Here is an 18,174-nt window from a genome sequence, read left to right on the forward strand (position 1 = left end):
TGCCAGTGGTATCTGAAAATGTATGTGTAAACATGCAATATATGGTAACACTAAATGGCAAGTGTGTGGAGCGTAGTGGCTGCTGGCATTTTGCTTCCTCCATTCTTTGCTATTTACAATGGACGTTTCTTGGTTTGGTTGCTAGAGCTACTCAAGAGCTTAATCAAAAACTGCTGGTAGCTCTCCTAGCTCAAACTCCAAATGGAAGTAGCTAGTATGATTCATGTGGTATACCTCACAAAAATGCTTTGTGGAATATAAGAGTGTAACGCCTGAAGTAGGAAATCAGAGCAAAATGTTTGGTAACTTGTTTTAAAACTTTTGTGTCCTTTAATAGGAAAAGGATTGAGTGGAACATCTTGTGTTACTGCCATTTGAGGATCTGGCCAAATAAGCTCTGTTGTCATTGTTAGCTGTCATTACTGTAGGTTTTGAGAAGGGTAAGTAGTTGTCATTTTAATGCTCAGTAAGAACAAAGTCTCCACAAAGCAGAATTATATCTAGAAAAAAAAAATTCTTTTACCCACAGAAGCAGATTCCTGATACAAGAGGTGTTGAAAGGCAATTGGTTCAACAACTTGGTATTGGTCCACTTGAGGGTTTTGTTTTGTATTTTTAGTGGGTAAAGTCTCTTCTCTTGTTCTGACCTAAACAAAAGTGGATTTTGCCTCATTTCACATCAACCAAGAGAAATTCCAGTGCCATGGCTTGGTTTCATACCAAACATGGAAATTCTCAGCCTCAATGGAGAAGTTTTTAAAAGCTGCGAGTATGGAAAATATGATGGTGACATTATTTAACTAGCAGCCATTAACTGCGAGCTTTGGTTTTTTGGACTACAGAATACTGGTAAGTAGCTCATGGTTGGAAATGCTTAAATTTGGGAATTCAAATTTAGTCTTTTCCAATTCCAAATGGTATAGTTGTTTCTTCCGTTCACGTTATCCCAACAGATGTTTCATATGTGACTTTGTCTAGTCTATAATAAACAGATCTGTCTGCAGACAGATCTGTCTTACCTTCCTTACTCTCTATCCATATGTTAAATTACTGCTTCCTGCTGGTGCTGAGAATGCCTTTACTGGCAACAAAATACTTGCCAAGATAGTAACTTCTTGTGTCAGGAGGCGAACGTGCAGTGCGATTTATTTGAAATGCAAGCAGTTGAAATGCTTCTTATTACAGACAGTGCATCTGTTAAATATGAAGCTTTAAACTATATTATTTAAATATCTATCTTGGTATGCTTAGTTACTTAGAGAGATATAACTGAAGAGAAATAGGTATTTGAAGTGAGAAGCACTGCACTCTTGCGTCTGACTTTGGGCCAAGTCTTTGAGTTTTGAATGCCTTTAATTTTAGGGTGGGCTTGGATCAGTACCCATATCAAAATGGTTTATGTAATCTTACCTATAGCAATCACAGTAACATCAGTAGCTCCTCCTGTAGGCTTTGAAAAGATTCTGACTTAAAGATAATTCTGGGGTGTGGGTCCAAAAGAGGAGCCTCACGTACCTGCGGGCAAACTTCTAGAGCAAGGTTTCATAAACTGAGAACACTAATATGTGAGAACGGTTTGTCTCTGCTTGGTCTTAGTGGCAGCACTTGCAGTTTCTTACTCGTGGATTCCCAAGTATGTATTAGATATATGAAAGGATGAGGAGTGGTGTCTGCAAAGGAGGATGGAGTAAAACTTTACGTGTTTATGAAGCGTGTTAGATGACGAAGGTGGACAAGACCGACAGATCTGAGGTACTTGGATAATGAGTGGGTGTGGAAGTGGGAAAAGGAGTTACAGTTGTCTGGTCCTGGCTTGGAAACTGTGTCATGGTAATGGAATGGGCTTCCATGAGATTGGAATCCTCTTGTAGAGGAAGGAGTCAAGTGAAGGAAGAGATAACAGATTCCTCAATGTCAGTACCTATATTTAAGACTCCTTTATAATGTTTTCTGTGCCTCTCATGGCCTTTAATTTCTTAGTGAATTGAATGGGTTTTTAAAGATCTGAAGTTCAACTGCTAGTAGAAGAAAAGATCTGAGTTGGGCATTCTGGCTTTTGACCGTTAAGTGCCCTGGAGTGTACATTTTAAATCAGCTGTGAAACATACTTAAAATTACTGACTGAATTGGGCCCTATACAAGCTAAAAATAGAATTATCTTGTTTCTGGAAAGTGGCAGAGTAAATAAAGAATAATAAAACCTGTCACCCTTGCTGAGTTCTATGTAACTTGGTCTGAACCAAATCAAGATCCTGTGTGGTATTATGATTAACTCTGTTTTTAGTGTGGGTGTAACCATGAATTCAGATTTGAGGGGAAAGGATAAAAGAACTGAGTAACGAACAAGTTCTCACAGCAGTTGGCTGATTTTGCATAGTGATGCTCAGTTTTTCTTCTCTTCATATAATCTTTAGAAAGTCTCCTTCTGCTTTAAACATCTGGCTACTCAATGGATCTGAGTTGAATTGGTCACTATCTACATTACATTCCAATGTGTAATAATTCTAAAGTATGTGAAAAGGTGATTTTTTTTTTTTTCTGGTTTAGGGTTGTATGAGAAAGGGAGAAAGAATAAACAAAAGATTTCAGTTCCACTGTTAGAGAACAGGGGTGCTTAGCCTATTCCCTTGTCATCTCTGCTCTGAATGTCACATGAAAATTCCCTGTATGCCTAGTGATGGGAGCTGACATCTTGTATCCTGAATGGCAGCTGCTTGCATCCTGCCAGATGTGCTTTTTTTCTGGCAGTGTTGTTTGCCGATTTAAATATTATTACTTTTGGTCCAGTGTACCTGATGAGTTAAAAAATTACTGTTCTGCCTCCTTCCGGTCTTTTCTTAAGCATTACTGGATGCTTTTTCTTTTCTTACTTTCTTGTGAAACCTGATCTGCCAGTAAATCAGAATCCATGGGCCTGCTCTATCGGTCTCTTGGACTGAGAAAATGAAGGCCTTGATTCTACTGTGGCTGGATGTTGTTCCAGGCTTAGCTGCTTGTGTTAAACCATCTCTCCAGGAAACGCTGTTCAGACAATCTGCAGTTCCTGTTTCCTGACAGGAGCCAGTACATGACCGGCAGATTTCTGGCCTTCTGACCACACATTTGGATCTGTGCTTTGCTGCCTGTTGGTTTGTAACCCGTGCGTATTTAAGAGTGCTGAAATGCAGACCAGGGAGAAGTTTCCTCCTGTAGTGGTTACTCTATGAGTTAGATCAATTCAGTGGAAGCAGGAAAGCTTGAGCTCACACTTCTCATGGCAATTCCTAAACTCTTGTCAAGTATCGACAAACGGTGGGGTCCCAGATGAGGAGCTGGTGTTCCACAGCACTTCCCCTCTGATAATCTGGGCCCATTCAAAGTATGTTCATTAAAGGAAGGCAGAGGTGAATCATTCTGAAACTCTCTACTCAGCTTTTTCTTCAAACGTTAATACTAAAAAGTCTCCAAGGAATATTTTGAAAGTGTGTATGGGGATAGCAACACAGACTGTGTGTGTAAAATTACTCGGTATGGGGAAAACAGAAGCCATAGAAACGTGAATAAAAGCTGGGTGAGCTTCTCATTGCTTAGAGAGCTGACTGCTAGAAACTCACCCCTTAGAAACCCAGGCCCTGCAAAATACTCATTCAAGTAATTCCAGGCTTAAATCAAGTCAGTGTTGTCATAAAATAGAACAAAGAGCATCTTCTTTTCCTCCTTTAATTATTCATAAGCCATTTGCTCTAGATTAGTGCAGTGAGATGTGCTTGACCCAGAGAGGTAATAATCTGTGGAGCTGGAAGCAGAAAATGAAAAGTTGATTTGATATTACGGATTTTTAAATGGTGGAGTAGACACAGGAGGAAAAAGTCTATTAGAAAGGATGAGCCATTCAAGATGGTAAAATGCTGAGTTCTCATGAAAATTGACCATCAAAGTACAAACAGTGCAGCTCCACCTGGTGGTATAAAACACAACGAAGATGGGTGGTCAGTGTAGAGAAAGCGTTTATGACAAAGAAGCCTGTGCTGAATTTGGCTGCAGTATGTGTTCAGAGTACACAGAGCCCCTCCTTCGTATATCTTCAGAGTCTGTTGAAGATGTTCTGATTTTTCCATAAAGACTTACAAACAAAACAAGCTTTTTCTAATGTTTACTTTTATAGGGATTTTCTTTTCTAGTTTTTTTTATCTAAAAACTGCAGATGGCAGAGGTGGAGAGGTTAAAATCAGCCAGTGTTAACAGGAGCAGGATCTCCTACACAACTTTAAATCCAACTCCAACATTATTTAGAAAATAATGGATAGGGATTATAAAGAGCCTTAGTAACTCCCTACACTTCTCTCTGCCCCTGCCTAATATTTCTGACTCCCTTTCAACATTTTTGACGCACCATGTCACAGCTCTGATCCCAAGTGCTTGCTCTTTTCAGCTTTCCTCCTCTGCTTTAAGTAGGAATTGGAATCTGGAGTTTCTAAAGAAGGTATTTTAATTGACAAGGTATTTGTGCTAAGATCAGTCTCTGATGTCCGCTTCTATCTAGCAGTGCAGTGAAGTACCTTTCTGCAGTGGAAACGAGTATTGTGATGATATATACTATTCTTGTATCTGATAGAACCATCACATATATTCCAAGACTTTGTTTAGAAAAGCAATGTATTTTAAGATCTATAGAATTCTAATATTTAGGTTTTGTCTCTTTTGCAAAATAAGGTTCGTGTTGAGTGAAGAGCAAGTAGGCAGCAACAGATCCTTTTCTACACTGGCTGGTGCTTGATGGAGTGAGTCATACTGTAATAATATATAACTGCATATATTTATCTAAACTTTCATTGATTTTTCAGCATAGTTCCTTATCTTTTTTTTTTTTTAGTGATTTACTTTCTGTGATATTATAAACCAAACTGAAACAAGGTCCAATGGGAATAATCACATTTGCTCCTTCTCCATTTCTAACCCATTTGATGATATCATGGTTACTTACCTTGAAGTCTGGCTGTTGAATTGGAGTCTCAGCTAAAGCTGCTGTCTCGGTTGTCCTTAAGTACGTCAGAAACCAAGTAACTAGGGACCTTTTTATTTTTTCAGAACCAACCTCAGGAGTCCCTCTCCTGCGATTAGATAGGGGAATACCTTTATTGGATTCTATGCTTAGTGGCACTGACCGTATTTAAATTGAATAATACAAGAAGCTGTGAGAGTTTCTAAACAATTCTATTTCAGAAAGGTAGAGAACATCAGCGTCAGTACCGCCTCTGACATGGGCTGTGCTCTGTAGGTAATATAGAGAAAATGCATGTTTGTGACACCTCCCATAGCCTCTAGGTGCACATCTGTACTGAAAACTGCCAGAAATGTTTCTGAGAGGTTCTAATCCCCAGAGCAATCAAAAATTTTACCAGTCACAAACAAGAAAACTTTTACATATTGATAGAAACATCTCTACTCGTGGCATTAATAGTTCTATGTCTGCATTTACCAATAAACTCTTGCCTGTGGACCCTCTTCCATGAAAGTGTGGATCCTGTGAATTTATTTAGGTATTTCATTTCCATCACTTAGGTTGAGACATACTACCTCTACCTCCCCAACTGCAACAGGAGGGGCAGGATATAGTTTGTGTGTGGAGTTTATTTTGTTGTAAGTATGATTTATAGTTTGACACCATAAATCATGAATGCATTCACTTGCATCATCAAGTAAAGAAAGCATGGGATTAAAAACCTCTTCAAATAGTATCTTTCACCTCACCTTATCTCCCTAGAAGGGCTTGGGAAGACAGAGTTCATCCCACCTTCTGGCAATAGAAAATGAAAAATGCTAAGTTGATGGTATTTGATGGAGCTGAAGGCCATCTACCTCCTTGAGTCAGTGCAATTCAACCTTATACTGATTTGTATTGTTCCTGTGTTTAAGCATTTAACAGTTCCTTTCACCCTGGTTTCTTCCTCTGAAAGCAACAAAAAATAGATGGAGAGGATCTATAAGGCGAGACGTTGAGCCCCCCTTAGCAGCACCAGTTCCACCTTCCCTTTGGCCCCTCCAGGTGCCTCCATGTTTTCTGGTAGAGCATAGGAGCTGTTTAACTGTTAAACAGCTGCTGTTCTTTGCATAGTGGCGATGTGAGCTCTTGAATGAACAATAAGTATTCAAGGAGTGACAGCTCCGGGAGTGATGGACACCAGTTTGCACTAATGAGAGATCTGGGAGCTCTTCCAAGGATGACTGCATCACTTAATTGAACAATTCTGTATTTCATCTACTACTTGTCTCAGATGTGTGTTTAACCCACTGCATTCCAAAAAGCTTGTCAAATCTTGTCCCAGGTTCATGCTGTCAAGTAATGCGAAAGAATTGCCCGGGGTATGAGGTGTTACTGAATTATAAAGGAAGGCTGAAGACCTAAGAACATTCAGTGTTGGGGAAAATGAGTGAGATGCATTGGCCAGGCTGGTGTCAGTGGCAGTTCTAAAGTGATGTTGGAATTAAAAAATGATTCTGTTGAGCAGTTCTATCTTCCTCCTCCCATGGCTTATTTCAATCAAGTGATAGCATCAGACATGGTGACAGGAAATGGAGCAATTACAGATAGACTTCAAGGAACAGCTTATCAGAATTGAAGGTTAAACTTTCATAAGCAAAAGAATCGCTCTTCAAAGCTTGTCACAGTTCTATATGCAAAGAGGAACTTAACCAGAAATACCAGATGGGAGCCAGGCGGTCGTCTGACCTCAGCTCTGATCCTGGTAAAAGTGAAAGTTCCTCACCAAGCTGTAGAGCTTAAATTAACAGCGCTAGCTTCTCATTCGCTACTAAAAACACAAAGTAAAGCTCTTGGGCCTGTTTTACGGTGTGGCAGCGGTATCCCCCTCCCCCTTAGATTCCAAATTATTCTGTCAGTTCTTTGCACTTCAACCTGCATCATCAATTAAAATTTGTGGTGAACACTGGGCAGAAAATGTGCAGTTAAGGTTAGCAGTGTTAACGAAGAACTTCAAAACCTTTCTGTCCCCATCTTGGTTCTGAATAGTTTAACTTACACTATTTCTAATGCTTTACTGTTTACAATTTGAATGGCAAGCAGCAATGCCAGCAATAGCAGGCAGTTTAGCTTTCTTTTGCAGTTATACTGCAGTAGTGTGATGTTTGCAAAGAAGCCTCTTTATCTGAACTATTTTCAACATTTTTTTTTTTAAGAACTGAAGTAAGAAATCCCTTGCCAAACCTGCACGTGCCCTTTTGAACTACTCTGTCAACTTGATAACGCAATGCCTGTGTATAATCTCTCCAGCTAAAAAGGCAAAAACCTCCCAGCAGATTTAATCACTCCCGTGAGGAAGGAGTTTCCTCCATTTTGCATACAGGGAGCCCGTGGCATGGAGATGCTTGTATTTACCCTGGTCATGTAATGGCCGAGTTGGAACACAGGCTGGCTCCCTGACCTGCAGTTCTGTGTTCAGTGAGAAGAGTATTCCTCTGCGTTTGCTCTTCCTGTCTGACGTCCGCTTGCTCAGGCTGATGAATCTTGGCAGTTGCCGTCATTTTCCGCCATGCAGAATCACTCTAGTGAGCAGCAAAAGATGATGGCAACAGGATCAGGGTGGGATTAGCATGACATTCTCGTACTGTTGGAGGAAATGTCAACTGTAATACATTTGGATGTAAGCCAGATAAAGCACAAATATTCTTAATTTTACAGTTTATTCTAGTAGAGAGAGGTAATCTTAGGAGTTGTGTTTGGCTGAGTTCTTCACAGGACATCCTCTGCAATTATATCAAGGGGATTTATGAGCCTATTCCTCCTACTCAGATGAGAGCCCTATTTTTCTTGGTATTGTTTGAGAGGCTTTAATGCTTTGCAGTATGGAAATTCAGCTCTGTGGAGGAAGACCAGACCCTAAAATAATTGTCCGGGCTCTTTGAAGAGTTACATAACTGGGCAGCTGCATCACATCTGAAAGTTACTTGGAGCTTTCCTTCACCCCCCTTTCCCCCCTGCCTTTTCCATGTCACAAAGCCAGCAACTTTCATTATTAGTCCAGTGCTATTTAGGATCCATTGGTGAAACAGCCTGCAAGTGATTCTAATTTGTATCCTGCCCTTTTCAGAATGGCTACCTGTACTACTGCTGAGTGAAATCGAGAGACTTGTGATCCTGGTGGAAAGCAGGTGCATTAAGAACTAATTTGTAGTAGTGCCATGCATTATTTTAGGAGCTTTGCTTGCATGAGTGGTCAGGGACAGACTCTAGCTGCTGGGAATTTAAGATCATGCCATATGTGAACAGCAAATACCGCTTTTCCTAGGCTTGTATGACATTTGGGATCTGACTTCTGACATCGTAGTCAACTGTAGTCAACTGTATAACTAACTATCGTTAATTATATCTAAGTAGTTTGATTTCTGGTCACTTGCATTGAAATTTGAAGTTTTGGTTTCAGTGTGATGTTTGACAGCATGTGCATGAATTTCCCGATGTATTTTATGAAAGGAAACAGAAATGAGACATGTAAGGGAACAAGACCCTAAAGTTCATCAGAAGCTTTTTAGCTATTAATTTTGATTCCTATTACTTTGTGGCAGAACCCCGTACAATTAAATCCTGATCCCACTGCAGCATCATGCTGCTAATGTAATTGCCGAAGTAGGGAGCTTTTATACACACTGCCTTGCCATAGGTGAAGGTTAGTGGAGGGTATTTATTATTTTTATGGATATGTATTAAAAGAGAGCTAAAACTTAAACTCTTTTCTACAAAAAAAAAAAAATATGCTCTTGTGATTTCATATCATGGAATTGACCATGTTAGGGGAACGTGTTTAAAATGTGGAGAAAATAGCAGTTTGAATATGAGTAACATGAGGTGCTCGGTTCCACGAGTCAGTTGGTGAGCACTGGCACACTTCTGTGCACACACAGAACATAGTGCGGCACGATCTTGAAAATGGATATAACTGATGTATTTGCCTCCATGTGATCTTTTGCAAGATATCATCCCATGATGAGCATGAAAAACCACACTAGTCTGCTGTACCTGGGGTGCTGCACAATGGAATGGAATTTGACTTTGCATTGAATCGAATGTCCCTGGTGTGAGAGCAGCAGGTGCAGCTTCTGCTGCCTCCTGGTGTTGATGCCCAGTTTAGCCTGGGAATTGTCCCAGAGTGATCCGTGCTGCCTTGCAAGGGTCTTCCTCAATGTCAACGTCTGGCCCAAGGGCAAATGGGGTACCATAGAAACACAGACTGGTTTGGGTTGGAAGGGACCTTAAAGACCATCTAGTCCCAGCCCCCTGCCCCAGGCAGGGTCACCTTCCACTAGCCCAGGTTGCCCAAAGCCCCGTCCAACCTGGCCTTGAACCCTTCCAGGGAGGGGGCAGCCACAGCTTCTCTGGGCAACCTGTGTCAGTGTCTCGCCACCCTCAGGGAAGAATTTCTTCCTCATAGCTAATCTAAATCTGTCCTCTTTCAGTTTAAAACCATCACCCCATACCCTATCCCTACACCCCATGATCAAGAGTCCCTCCCCCTTTCCTGTAGCCCCTTTCAGTCCTGGGAGGCCACTCTAAGGTCTCCCCGGAGCCTTCTCTTCCACAGCTGAACCCCCCCCAACTCTCTCAGCCTGTCCTCACAGGGGAGGTGCTCCAGCCCCCCGAGCATCTTTGTGGTCTTCTCTGGCCCCGCTCAAGCTGGCCCGTGTCCTCCTGATGATGCATAGGATGGCAACTGCTAGTCCCTCGTTACAGCTGGCCGCCCTGCCGTAGTTGGGGCATAACAGCTCTGAGTGATTCTAAATACCACAATGTGGTCTTCCTTGTTGCACTAACCCTGTGAGAACACTTGTCTTATCTTTTAATGATATGTGAAGATAAATCTTCACAGTAAGGTAAACTCAGGAGTAGGAAATATCTTATATGCCCTAGCCCTGTCGTGGTGGACACCTTGGAAATGCATCTAATACCGCACTAAAGAGCATGCAGCGTTAAGGTATCTGGGATTTTTTTTTGTACATGTTACTGCGGTTCATCCCTGGAGAAAGCCTAACTTTTTTTCTCCTGTTTCACTTTACAGATAATAAGAATGTTGTTCCAAACAGCGTATGATGTGTTCTTCTCAAAACCTATCTTTCAGACCTGTTAGTTGAGAGAAGAAAGCTCAACAGGGTGAAGTTCTCTGAAACTTGGGCCTTCTTTCATTCTCTGGTTTAATCACCCAACTCATAGCAGGGCAAAGCTTCACTGGTCTACTCATCCAGAAGGGCAGAGCTTCTCTAGAGACCAGCTCTTAATTTCATAAGCCTTTCATGGACTTGTTAATATTGTCTGAACCTCCTGCATTACTCTTTCTTACCCTTCTAACCTTGATCCCTTGTTCTTGTCAGTTTTTTTCCCCTGTTATTTTTCCTGCTAGGGTCTGATTTGCATAGACCCATACCTCCCTGGAGAGAGGTGGATTCTCTTTTTCCACAACAGGCTCGGCCCACCAATTCTGAGATCTGACGCTTCCAAGAGGATCCTACAAAAACACTGCAAACATGACAAGCTACTAACACACAAGAAGGTAAACAGACCTACATTTAAGTTTAGTATGCTGTTAAGGGTCTTCATGTTGTCCAAGATCATCTGTATTTTATATTACATCAGTGGGTCACATGATTATATTCTGAGTAGAGAAATTAAATACATAACAAAACCCTATGAACAAAGTCTTAAATTGTGAGACAGGTTTTTACTTCAAAATAGGAGTGCCAGCAACTATACAAAACCTACTAGGAATTTACTGATTGCTAGTGACTTTATGGTGTGTGTAGTAGTTTAAAATGCATGGTAAGATGCCACTTTGATGAAAGATGGTAAGAAAATGCTCAGGCCGGCATAATTTTTCCAATCCATGACCTATACCAGGAAATATGCCCCTCTGCATGTTTCCAGAGACTCTTGTATTTCGCAGTGGTTTGGGGATATACAACTGCTATTGTTAGGAAATACCATTACAGACAATACCCCTTTGTAGAACCTACAATGCAAACTCTTACTGCATCCTTCTGGCTCTCTTACATGCCATGGCAAAACACGCTGCTTTCCCGAATGTCTCTACGTTCATTTATAGACATGAAGTATGATGGGGAGGTACTACTTCTACCGTACTCTCGATCTTTACAGCCAATTTGTAAAGGACTAGCAAAGCCAACCTTTTGTGTGTTCCAAACTGGGCTGACTTAAAAATTGCTTGCAGGGAACAGTCTGAGAAAGACACAAAAATGAGCTGCACCTGGCTGATGGCCCGTCTGCTCTCACAGAGGTTGTGTCAGTAGCGTCACTGAGCTTCGTCATACACTTCACCTTTTTTTGCTTGAACCCGTGAACCTTTTAGAGCTTGATTAAAACGCTCAATTAAGAACTTTGCACCATCTCATAAACGCTAGAGGGCACTGCTGCCATTTGTACAGTAGCTCTCTCCTGGTTTCTAGGATTTCGTGCTCCCTGCCTGCCTCTGTCCAGTTGCGGAGCAGCGTGTAATAGGAGCAGCAGCAGTTGCACCTTCTGCCACTGCCTGTGTCACAGCCGTGTTTGGGGACACCCACTTCTTCTGCCCTGAAGTCCCACATCCCAAAGAGCAGTGTATACTGTCGCCTGAGCCTGCGAAATACCTGACAAGCCCTGAGAGGTGACTGCAGACTGTAGGAATTCCAATACTAGAAGCCACAGGGCAACTCCAGAACAAGTAAAGAATGAGAATTGGTACCAAGCAAAAGTGTGCAGGGTTACATCCATGATTCTAGTGTTCTGCATTCGTTTATGTGCACCAGCTCAGTGTAAGGGGAAGCAGTTACAGACATAGTCACAGGCCAACAGCATTGCATCTGCTCTGCCAATGCGTATATGTCCTGCTGTGGTCATTCTAACTGGCACAAGCTTTGCACCCAAGAAAGTTCTACGTGACAAATCAAACTGGCTAAGAGTTGTTGCTCCAGGTGTTTGAAAAGGGAAATATTAACTTGAGAATTTCTCATCTATTTCATATACTTTTAACATTTTAAGTCTTTTAGCAAATAAATGTTTTAAAAAATCAGTTACTTTAAAACTTAACTTGCAAAATATGTGTGGAAAACCTTTATCATTTACTCATCTTTGAGTAGATAATGTGAGATTGGATGGGACTATCAATATGTTGGAGAACACTGAAATCTGTAGGGATTAGCTCAATCAGAGAAATGTCCAGAAAAAATACATGACAGTCGGTAGAAAAAAGTACTGCCTCACTTAGGAGAAATAATAAAATGCAAAAATACAAACAGGGGAAGACAAAGATAAGCAACAGTGCTTCAGATAAGGATCACAGAATTAAAACAGATCCCCAGCTAAATGAGTCAACAATGTCATGCCGCTGCAGAAAAGGCTAACGTCATGCTAGGTTGTACAAATGCAATTATCCCCGCGAGCCTTCTGAAGTAACTTTCTCTTCTGATACAGGGATAGTTCCCCAGACAGAGTAATGGTTGCAATTTCAGGTGCTGTTCTTCAAGAAAACATGGACAAACTGCAAAATATCTGGAAGACTGCAATGAAAATATCAGCGATTTAGATATCGTTCTATGTAAGGACTGTTCAAATAATAGAAGTGTTTCAGTCTAAAGAAAAGAAGACTGAGAAGAAACATAAGATTTTGTGTAAAAGGCTGCTGGAATTAATGGAATATATATTTTTTTTTTCCCATGTCTTTGAATAGAGCAAAAAGTAATGGGAGTTCAGAATGTATCAAGGAAGTTTTGCCCTAGAAAATGCTGCTTAATGTAATAGTTATGAGTAACACTGAAATATAGCCTTAGGTTGCTGTAGTGTTTCTTTATACCATTAGCAAACTTTAGGGACAGTTTTGGTAGATGTCTGCTAGACATGAGGGATAAAATTGATCCTGCCTTGGGGCAGAGGAATGTATGACCTCTTGAGGTACTGCCAAGTCCTATTTTCCAGTGATTAGGAGTTGTTCAGTAGTAGACTTAAACATTACATTGCTGACCTGGTTACTGAAATGTTTTCTGAATAACTAACGTGCTGTCTCACAACAGGTGAATACTGAGCAACAAAACAGGAAGCGAACGTGTGATTCAGGATCAGCCATGCTTACTGGAAATCTTTCAAGGTTAACAGGCAACACTGCTGGAACTGGAAATGCTGGAAACTTTGTCGTCCAGCAGTAGAGGAAGAAATCAGCAGCCACAGGAAACAGAAATATATCTCTTTAAAAAGAAACAGTCTTTAAGGAAGAGGGGAATGAGGCAGACACATAGGTCTGGTGGGAGATAGCAATATGCATGGATATTATTTTGCTTTTTTTTTTTCTTTAAATAGCTGCCTGAAAAATCATCTGTGAATGAAGAGGGAAGGTAAACTGGTGCCTAAGTGTATCTAGTTAGTAATGAGAACAACTCAGTTCTACAAGAACAGACCAGTGCTGCTTTCTGGTTCTTTTTCTAGTGCAAATGTCTTGGGGAAAGGACATGTTTCCCTGGGGTCCACAGTCACCCTAAGCCTTCTGTCTGAGGTATTAGACCAGTAATTTTACCCAGGCTATTGTAAATGCAGGTGCAGATCTCGAGTGTGTCATTCTTTTATCTGAAAAATTACCTTGCTCTTTTCTGTGAAAAAAAGGATCATTTAACTATAGAGCAGGCTGTTCTTTTAATAGGGGGTATTTGGTAGGTATGTTTTCTTTTGTGCAAAGGAAAAGGATATCTTCATCACCTTTCTGTGGCTTTTGGAGAACTAGAACAAAGGTTTTGAATGGAAAGGTTTTCAAATGCATCTGTGATCTGAGCATCTGCAAAATACAAGGGAATTGAATACATGAAAAGAAAAATGTTAATAATGCTGGGGTATAGAGAATTCTAATGCAAATGAACCGGTAGTTGGCAGAAACTAGTCTCTTTTCATTTCTGTTTTTGACAGTTAGAAGGGTGTGATGTAAGGCTTATATTCACAATTAATCCTATTTTACATTGAAGCTTTTGGATTCCAGACTGGTTTCCTCTGAATTTGTGTTGTATTGGTCACAGCAACTGTTTTTACATTTCTCTTTTCAGAATTATATTTAAGTTTTGCCTTTGCATAGATTTTTTTCCAAGCACTAATTCTGTCTTTTCAAGTCCATGTTGTGTTGGCATTGGCCTTGGTTTGGCTCACCTCTTGGTGAAAAGCAAGCTGGCTCCAGAGGACCCTCATCAGCAAATCAGGATCCAGACACATACTTTCAAAGTTCTTCCATCAAGATTTTAGGTTTATCAAAAAAAAAAAATAAAAAGTGTCATGGTGATACCACGTCACTGGTGAGGATTCTTTCTTGTGTTATTAGATAACTCATAGGACAGCACAAACCTAAAGGTCAAAGGAACAAAGAGCCTCAATTACAAGAAAAATTAAGAGGAAGAGAAACTTTTTTAATCCAGGGACTGGTGAGTTTTTTTAATGGTGTTTAATACAAGAGTACTCTCTGATAAGCCAACCACGGCAAAGGAGCACTTACTTCCAGAGGCTTTAGAGCCATATAGTAAGAAGGTACCAATAACTTTGCTGATTGTGGACAATAAAGCTGTTGGACTCAGAACTGTGGCATCTTAGGGCAGCAAGGAAATTTTTGTTAATGACCAAGCTTCAAATTGGCTCCCTACTGACTTTCAGAGCAGAAATTTAAGTGTTATGCACTGCAGTAATGAATGTGCATGTTTGCAGGGCACCTGGTACTAATTGTAGTCAGCCAGTATGTGATAAGGTTTTGTTGTGGTAACTTAAACATAAGAATGAGTCTTCCATCTACATTCTCTTTGGAACAAGAGTGTAGTATTTCATACCCATACAGCACTTAAGCAAGAAAAACATGCAGTGGTAATTCTTTCACTTGCTAACCCTTCCTAGTGACAACAACAGGGTTTGGCCATTTTACTTTTCATGTCACCCGTTGAACTTGTGCCTCTTGCTATTTAAAATCATTCCATAGCTGCGTAACGGTCTCCAGATGTCAATGTGACTGATAACATATGATAACAAAGAGGAATCAGATGTAAAGGAACTATCTTACTCTGTTTCTTTGCTGCTGCTCATCAGACTGTTTTCAAAGTTTGGGCAATTATGAAAGCTTGTGACCCAACTTCCTCCATTATTACAATAAGCTGTTTATCTTACTTGTTTGACTTGGGTGGGTTCTAGCAAGTAAAGGACCCAGAACAACCAGCTGTCCTTGCTATCAAAAGCCAACTAGTAGCTGCAGTTGCAATTTGAGTATCTTGTAGCTGTTTGTTATGGTGATGGGGTGTGTTCCGATGATAGCCTTGGTGATTCAAATAAGCCTTGAAATACTGAGACACCTAGAATTCTGCAAGGCCAGGTTCTGACATCTCTCCTCTATTCCTGTCATGAATGTTGGAAGCACTGGTGGCTTGGGGGCATTGCCCTGACCTCCCCAAACAGTCAGAGCGAAGGTATTTAATAAAGAACCCAGAGAAGTTTTTCCCTAGAGTTCCCTTTAGTCTCTCCACTTGGAATTGTGGACAACATTGGCTTTGTCAATGTGAAAGTTTAGCCTAGTAAAGGTTTAAGGGGTGTTTCCTACAGAAAACAGAATTAATTCCTCTGGACTGCACATCTAGCTAGTAACTTGGCTTGAAGTTCAGTGCTGCAGCAGTGTGCTTGCCAATCAAACACCTTATTCTGTCTTCTCTGGGGAAACTGAAGCAACTAGAAGTTTTTTTTAAATTCCCAATTATCAAGCTGCTTTCAAGGTCTCCTGTGAATCAAGGTCTTTCCTAAAAAGAATCACCAGGTTTCCTGTGAACAGTAAAAGGTAGACCTGTTTTTTAATTCTTATTTGTATTAGGGTAGCAACTGGAAATCCATAAAATATGGACTGCATGTTTCTCAGGTGCACGCGAAGAGGTATTTCCTGTATCACTGAGATTACAGTCTTGACGAGATTGATAAAGAAGGAAGCAATTGCTTTTATCTGTTTTGAAGGCAGAAAAACAGACTCCATTAGTCACGCTGAGAGAGACAGGAGCACCTCCCAAAACCCCCCGAGCTGTATCCCAAGCTGTTCTCCATAACTGTCTCTTCTCTGTATCCTGCTGTGAGACAGGAGGTAAGTCCTGGGTGCCCATTTTGATACTACTCTTCATGTGTTAGATTTCTCCAAAATCTCTCTGCTCCCTATTACCTAAGTTTTCTTTACTGGCTGCCAACAGCTTTCAATCCTATCCTGACATTATCAGAGACGATCTGTGTTATCAAGTGGATCTAGTGTGGGGCTACATGCCAACATTCCTGATTGCTTATCTCAGCCGTGCCACAGATTTGTTAACCCTTGTGCAAGTCAATTAATCTAGTTCAGTCTTTAAAATTGGGATAATTACATTTATGTAAGGATTGGAGGTGTCTGTAATCTGCCTGAATAATGAATGCAATGCTGTAGCATACATTTCTCTGTCTTTATGTCAGTGGCTTTGTAGTTTGTGACCAAATAGCTTGTTTGTCACACTCATGTGCCATCATTTTAATCAGAATTTAAACTCTGTGGTACATTTTTATTTCTCATGATTCCTCAGGAATTCTGAGTCATCAGAGACTGAAATGAAGCTCGGGAGGTACGAACTATGTTCTTCAGCCCTGTTAGGTGTTAATAGAGACAATTTGTTAATTGTTTCCTGTCCAGTGGAAATACCTCCTGCTGTAGGTTTGGGTTGTAGACGGAGACCGAACAGAGCCTCTCTGTATCAGGCACCAGTCTTCTGTGCAATTAATCAAACAAGCAATAGCATTTTTGTTAACTTACCTTTTTTGTTAATCAAAAGCCGGTCAAATTGTATTTCCCAGAACTGGGAGCCTTAGTAGAAAAAAGCAGTATGTTTTTATGCTTATTTCTCAGTGTTACTGCCGTTTCTCTTTATTTTTTCCCTGGGAGAAAGGAAGCACAAACTGGGTTAGAGTTCTGAGCTACACTGTTCTGATCGTGGTGTTAGGGAGGACATGCTCAGAAGTGACCCAAGACTCTTCTGCTTCTCATGGTACTTGAGTCTGTAGAGGAGGAAAGAGGTGTTACCAGTCTGTTCTAGTCATCCAGACCAGCAAGCAGAGCTTCCAAGGTCGCTGCAGAACCTGGGCAGCTGAGAGCTGCTGTTTTAACTGTAGCTCTTTTATAAATAGGATAGGCTCAGCTGATTAGCAGTCTTATCTCCACCAATTAACGAGGATAAGTGCTCATGGTGTTGCAAAGTTCACGCCTCTTGCAAAATGTTGAGCAGTTGCTCAAGTTATGTATTCAAGTTGCATGAAGCTACTGTGCATGGGAAAAAAAAATGGCACTCTGAAATGTTTATATTTTAACAGCCAATCTATATTCTTGTGGTAAATGGTTCTAGTGGTGATTTATCACTTCCATCGTAATGAATTTGGAAAAAAACATCCCAAGAGCCAACTCAAATGAAAATTTAATCCTTGGCTTATGTAGGCAGTAACTGGGTATGGACAGGCATGGCTGACAGAGCCACTGTGTCTGAGCGTGGTTCCTCTCTGCTGGAACGTGGTGTTGTCCTGCAGCTTTTAAGATGAATGCTTTGACTCTGTAAAACTAATGCTCTATTCCTTCTTAGTCTCATGTTGTGTTGTCTCTTTACAGTTTAGGTATCTCTTTCAGCACCTGAAAGACATTTGAGCCTCCAAGATATCATGAACTTAGAATCATAGAATGATTTGCGCTGGAAGGGACCTTAAAGATCATCTAGTTCCAACCCCCTGCCATGGGCAGGGACACCTTCCACTAGACTTCATAGAACCATGGATTGTTTCTTTAATTCCCTTCATACTGGCTCTTAATGCTGCCTGGAAGAAGAATGAAAGAGAAATTGTGACTCAAAATACTGCACTCTTAAAAAAGTGGTGTAACATCGCCTATGGTATTTTCCCATAGCAGTAACAACTGCTTCCTCTTTTTCAAGTTTGTTTTGTCATTTATTGCCTGTCACTTCTTTGCAGCTCCCCAGCTTCCTGAAAACATACATTTCTGCATGAAGGAAGAAGAAAAAAAAGAAATCCCAAATTGCCACATTCTCAAATGGTGTAACTTGTTCTCACTTTGTGGATTTATCCTGATATACAATCCAGTGAGTGACATGTATGAGTCTGTGATCTCTTCAAAGAGGTATTGGTTG

The sequence above is a fragment of the Strix uralensis genome, chromosome 23 (assembly GCF_047716275.1).
Source record: "Strix uralensis isolate ZFMK-TIS-50842 chromosome 23, bStrUra1, whole genome shotgun sequence".
NCBI classification, from domain to species: domain Eukaryota; kingdom Metazoa; phylum Chordata; class Aves; order Strigiformes; family Strigidae; genus Strix; species Strix uralensis.